We start from the raw sequence: 6837 nt of genomic DNA on the forward strand, positions 1-6837 counted from the left end.
GTCGCGTGACTTCCGCTGTCGTAACAATACTCATCATTTAATAGATGTTATTTCCTTTAATAAAAACATAAGATGTACTACAAATTAGTAATTTTTAGTTTAGAAATTTCTTCATTTATTAAAAGTATTTTGTATGCATCTTTTAGATGCAAAATAAGTTAAAAACAGAAATATTATTTGACCTTTTATTAAAATGAGTTGCAAATATATATAATACTTAATACTGTATAGACGTGAAAAATTAAAAATGACTATATATAGAGTTTGTTTTATTGTTAAGATAAAAGTTACACAATGGTCTATTTATACTGTGCCCACCACGGATATCGAAACCTTGTTTTATAGCGTTAAAAGTCTTCAGACTTACCGCTAAGCCACTGTAAAGAGATAGGAGGACCTAGAAAGCATTGTTGTATTTATGGATAATTTGTCGAACTTTATGTGATTATTTTTAACGGGTGACACAAATCTATATTTGGTCAATACACGTAAGCACTTGAAATCCAAAAGGTATTTTTGTCGTTTTTATTTTAAAATTGTTTCTATTCTTACACTATGAAGCCGGTAGCTTAAAATCAGAGATGGCTATGTAAGAATAACCCAAGTGTAGCTTTGTACAGTAATTCCAAAAATAACAACTTCTTATATTTTGAGTATTTCAAAAAAGGCACTTTTAATGTAAACATTTTATCTTAGATGTCTAAACTGTTTGGGGATTTGGTGTTACATTCTGAAAAAAAAAAACTTCGTTAAAAAAGTTTGCGCTTGCTATGATTCTAAAATAAGATTTGACAACTTTGGTAATTATCAGGAAGATTAGGTTTTTCTGCCAGCACACTGCTTGGTTATTAAGTTATTTGAAATACCATTGTATAGAATAGGAAAGTAGATATGTCACATAGAAAAAAGAGATAATGTTAACAATCTGTTGTTCGAACATTCATGAATGCTCTCTAGCTAGTCACTGAAAAGTGAATACAAAACACTTCAGAATTGCTTTACATTGTGGCAACTTTCCCAGGTGTTGTATACTTACCTCTAAAGTGTCTGTGTTGTTTATCAGACACTGTTTTTGAAGAAATTAGTTAAAACCTTTGCTAAAATATCAGTACCATTTATAATTCATTATTTCAGCATAAAATAAATGGTTTTCGCAAAACGAGAAGTTGTTACATACTAAACAAAGTCTTATAGATTTCATCTAAGAAATATGTAGGCTCAAATGCTTAGCGAAATCTTGAGCGAATAAGCATAATGTAGAAAATATGTTAGTTATACAGACATTCATATTACTGAAAAGTGAAATTTAAACTTGATAGTGCATCGTTTATTACGTTAGTTTGCAAGTGTTAACCTAGATGGCGTTAAACTTTCACAAGGGTTTCTTTAAATTTTTGGATTCTTCAATTTCATACTAAGTAAACCTTGTTGCCTAGAGAATTCTTGCTATTTTTCTATATAGGCTAGAATACAGTAAAAGTCAAAATAGTCAGTACAAAATTTCAGAGTATGACTAAAGAAACTTCAAGCCAAGCTCTAACAACAATAATATCGTGCCTAATTCAATTACTAAAAATTTTCGAGTAAAAGTAAGTATTTAATTCTGAAACTTTATCTTTGTAGTTCTTAGTGCTTACTTCGCTAAACCCTCCTATCCAATTATTAGTTATGAAAATACATGATTAATATAGACATTGCTGAACATCTTGCTCTGTAAATAACTAGGGTCTGGCATGACCTTGTGGCTAGGGTGCTCAACTTTCAATTTGCAGGTCGCGGGATTGAACCCCATCACCAAAACTGCTCGCTCTTTCAACCGTTGAGGTGTTATAATGTACAATCAATTCCACGAGCTGTTGGTTAAGAGTAGCCCAAGAGTTGGCTGTAGGTGGTGTTGACTAGCTGCTTTCCCTCTAGCCTTTCAATTCAAAATTATGGACAGCTATCACAGATAGTCGTTGAATAGCTTTAAGAGAAATTCAACAAACAAACTGTAAATAGTGGTTATACAAGTTATATCGTTAATTGGTAATTCTTAATGAATACTTTTTCGGTAGTTTCTTAACCTAAACGCTACTGATTAATATGTCAGGTACTGAAAATTTATCGTAATTTCTAGAGTTTCTAAAAAATATTAACGGTTATATGTATAGAAACATAGTAGTGCACAGTTGTATATTATGAAGGGTTACAAAGTAAGTAATTCGGGATTTTTATTAGAAATGTTTTAGGACTCATTTACGAACCTAATAGCTATAGTTAAAGTTATAAATAAAACATAGCATGAACGTGCTCATGCACAAAATTTCAAAATAAGTCAGAAGGAAAAGTGGTTGTTGAGAGGATTATAATGACGTGAACATGGTAATAGAAAAACTAGAATTCGGAAAATAGGAAGACAATTTTTGCACTCGAAATATATTCGAGTGCCTTTTTTGTTCATCAAGTCTTAGAAGGATATAAGGTTTTTCAGAAAATGTCTATTAAAAGTAAACAACAACAACTTTGGATTGATCGATTGTCTTGAACAAACTATTTTCACTCTCGATAAACTTGAAAAGTCTTTATTGCATTGAAACTAACTTTAACTATTTTGAATTTAAAATGTCTTACAAACATGAAATCTCGTCGTAATGTGCAATGGGCTTTCTTACTTCGTAGCTTCAGCGTTTTATGTCTTGACCATAGTAATATCTAGTATATTCAAGCTGAGCACCATCTTAAGCAACACGTGGGCTAAATGGCTAAGACGGATAGTCTTAATCGAATTGCGGGATTGATTGTCATTTTTATAATGCGTTCACAGCTGAAAGTGTGAAGCGTTTTCAGAAACATACGATCGATAATATTTAGTGCCTTGTTGAACTTCAATCTGCATACTGTTATTTTTGTGCACTCCATGCAAATCAAAGTTTAACGATAAATTGGACAAAATTGAAAATTCTATCATCTACGAAAATTATATGATATGACATTTTCCAGACTGGGCAGATCCTAATAGTTAGAACGGGGGGATGCGATCAGAAGGTCCAAGATTCTTGTCGCAGTATGCAATTGAACACGTTCCACACTTTCAGCTGTGGGGGTTTTATCATTGTGACACCCAGTCTCGCTGTCTGACTAAGATTAGCCATAAAGTACTTCTAAATTAGGTATAGCTATGCTTGAATATTAGAGGTTCTGAATTGGCCGCTTAGCACGTGCCGTTCAAGTTAGAAATACTAATACCCTAATGTTTCTTAGTGGGCCGATCTTGGAGTTATTTAGATAAGCTACACAAACTGGTATAGCGGAGAGAAATAATTGAAATGACATTTTACAGAATATTTGATAAAATATATCAAATCGAAACTGAATGTTTTTTAATAAAAGAACTCTTATTTTAGCTAAAAAAAACCTGTACATTAAGAAAGAAATTGTCCTTAAAGGCATACTTATGGCAACACATAATTGTTTCATACCACCAGTGTCATTCTATCTCCAATAAATATGAAATATATAATTTATAAGTACAGTTAGGCATTATTCATTGAATGGTAAATGATTCAGCCTAAAAAACCTAAATTTCGTGTACTTCTAAATGCACCTTTAGCTAAACACTATATTCTTCACGACTGTATTAAAGGGAAAAGTTACTCAGAAAAGGTTTGTTTGTTTGTTTGTAGTGAAGTACAAAGATACACAATGGGCTATTTGTGCTCTGTCCACCATAGGTATCGAAATCCGGTTTCTAGCGTTGTAAGTCTGCAGACATGCCGCTGTGCCACTGGAGGGCGCAGAAGAGGGAAAAAGCTAGAAAAATTCCGATAATCGTTTGTTTGTTTGTAATTATGCACAAAGCTACACAATGAGCTATCTGTGCTCTGCCCATCACGGGTATCGAAACCCGGTTTCTAGCGTTGTAGGTCCGCAGACATACCGCTGTTCTACTGGGGGGCCCGCTTATCGTTAGACATACAAGTAAAAGATTCAAAGAGAATATAAGCAGAAAATTTTACTGACACAAATAAGAAATTCTCCATTTGACCACAATATTTGGTATAAAACAATGAAAAAACTCAGTGTAGGGGAGTTTCGAAGAAGTTCCTTGATGTAAAATCGAAGAAAAATTGTGAAAAAACTCAGTGTAGGGGAGTTTCGAAGAAGTTCCTTGATGTAAAATCGAAGAAAAATTGTGAAAAAACTCAGTGTAGGGGAGTTTCGAAGAAGTTCCTTGATGTAAAATCGAAGAAAAATTGTGAAAAAACTCTCATATGAGAAATGTTTTAAAGTACAACTAAAGAAAGTTTGGCGTGTTGTTCTAATTAGTTCAATCTATGTTACATTTCCAGATAATGATGAAAAACTTTATTTCCGCCAACGTTTCGCCATTGCGGCTTCATCATACTGTTATACTCTCGCGATAGTTAAACCTCGAAAATATTGTTAGCAGCGAAGGTAGCCAACTGATGAAACAATGTAATAAAATTTTTATAGATAAAAATATAAGAAAAGTATATGTACTACCGTAAAACGTAAGCTGAAATATTGTTTTATCATTATCTGCAGGGTAAAAGTTTTTTATCTAACTTCGTTGTCAAAATACCTAAATCCTTATTCTGAAAAACAATAAAATATGTTACCTCTTCTTATTGGGTCAACAAAATGTAGCATCTACAGTTTTAACAGAGAAAAACAGACCTATCCGCCATCATTTGTCACATGCATGAGAGTTGTTCGAAAACAAAGGAAATACATAAATATAGTTCTCAAACTCAGTCTCTCCGTGTACTGGTGAACCTCTAGAAACTTCTTATCAGTCGCTTATTTTTTCATATTTTATTAAAAATAACTTTAATTGATAGCTTAGCGCTAAGGCGCTAACAAATTATTGAGTTCTCAATCACAAAAATAACATCAAAAAAGTGCATTGGAATCTTATAAGGTGAGTCTAAAGTGTTATTTTTCTGCTAATACTAATTCACTCTCGCGACAGTTAAATCTTGTTAACAGCAAAGGTAGCCAACTGGTGAAACAATGTAATATAATTTTATAGGTAAGAATATAAGAAAAGTATATGTAATTAGCTATATTCATTACCACATTGAATTTTAGTTTCACTCTAAGTAGGTAGCTTGTTCTGATAGTGATAGGAAGTTAATATCCATTTCAAACACGAAATAATCTCCCAAAAGGCTTAAATAGAGTTGTGTTTTATTTAGCTTATATTACTACAACAAATCGTTTACGTTTTGACCAGGGATCTATAGTTTCATTTAGCCCTATAAAGGCAACAGCTGCAGAATTAACTATTAAATTCTTGAAATTCTTTTGTACCAGTATATATAGTGGTATTATGAATGTTTTCAGCCTTTCTTGAATATGGAAGTATAGGTTGGTATTTTATTGACTCTAGCCTAATTATTCATAAACTTCCTGAACTTTTAAATACCCTAAATTCTTCCAAAAATTTCTATTTTGCCTACAAAAAAAAAAAAGATATAATATTGGCAGACCCTAAAATATAATTCTCATAGATTTCACAGTGTGAAACAGATGAAAAAGCTGGCATTTTTATTAACACCAATCAGTAAAGGCAGAAATATGATAAGTTATATCTGTGAAACTAGTATAGCTTTCTTTCACATATTTTCGATCATGCAGTTCTTCTGTCTTAAACTTTAATTTTTCATGTAAGGAAAAACAATTCATTTACGACAATTCATCAATATGTTTAAATAAAAAAAGGTTTATTTTACTATATTGTTTCGTTCTTTAAATTGAAATTTAGTAATAGAAAAAATAAACTAATGAAAACGAAAAATCAATTAGGCAAAGCTTACAAAAATAATTGGACTGATGAAACATGAAATAAACCTCTAAGGAATCTTTTACTAACGAGAAAACCTGACGTGTTTCTATTCTTTTAACGATGTTTCTATCTCTATGTTGAGGCACAGAAACCGAAACGTTGTCAAAAAACGAAAAACATGTTAAGTAGTTTTTCGTCCACAGAAGATTCTTAAGGTGCCCAAAACACAATTTAAACGTAAACTAAACGAAATATACCTATCTGATATTTAGTGATAGAGAACTAGAGAGTACCCCTGGTGAGACTTTTTATTCTACGATTATTTCTGTTGAACTTTTTAAGGAAGTTATGTTTGTTCTGCAAAGCTATCTGCGGTTTTCTCACCGCGTGAAATAAAAAAAACAGAATTTAGCATTGTAAGTTTATATACTTACGGTTGACAACACAATTTACAGTAACCACGATCTCAGCTCAAACCACTAGGAAAAAATATATATTGTTACGACAGCAGGGGTCACGTGACTCTAGTAACACGTCATATTCTCGAAAGTTCACGTCCCTTCCTGAATTCTCGAGAGGTTACTAGATGTGTGGTATTCTTGTATATATAAGCCGCCAAGAAGTGACAGCAACAATGTAATGTAATGTAATTGAATTGCTGACAGAGAGAGACGTATTGTGGGGTCGTACGCATGTGACTTTCGTTGTGAATTATAGCGTTTGTTTAACTTATAGTGTGACCGTTGAAATTAAGTGTATTGCAAAGTTGTATTCAGAAAGAATAAACCAGTTTTATTTAAGAAAGAACTTGTATCGCTAAAGTTTATAGGGAAAATTAACTAACAATCAGAAGTTGTGTCAGAAGTGGGATGAAAAAAAAATGGAAACGAGAAGCGGCAAATCAAACTACAGCTTAGCAGATTTGATGGCAGCAATACAAGAACAGCAAAAAAACAAGAAGAACGAGAAAATAAACAAGAAAAGAAACAAGAAGAGAGATTACAGCAGTTGTTGGAGGTAAAAGAAAATAAACAAGAAGAGAGATT

The sequence above is a fragment of the Limulus polyphemus genome, unplaced genomic scaffold (assembly GCF_000517525.1).
Source record: "Limulus polyphemus unplaced genomic scaffold, Limulus_polyphemus-2.1.2 Scaffold69, whole genome shotgun sequence".
In the NCBI taxonomy this organism is placed as follows: domain Eukaryota; kingdom Metazoa; phylum Arthropoda; class Merostomata; order Xiphosura; family Limulidae; genus Limulus; species Limulus polyphemus.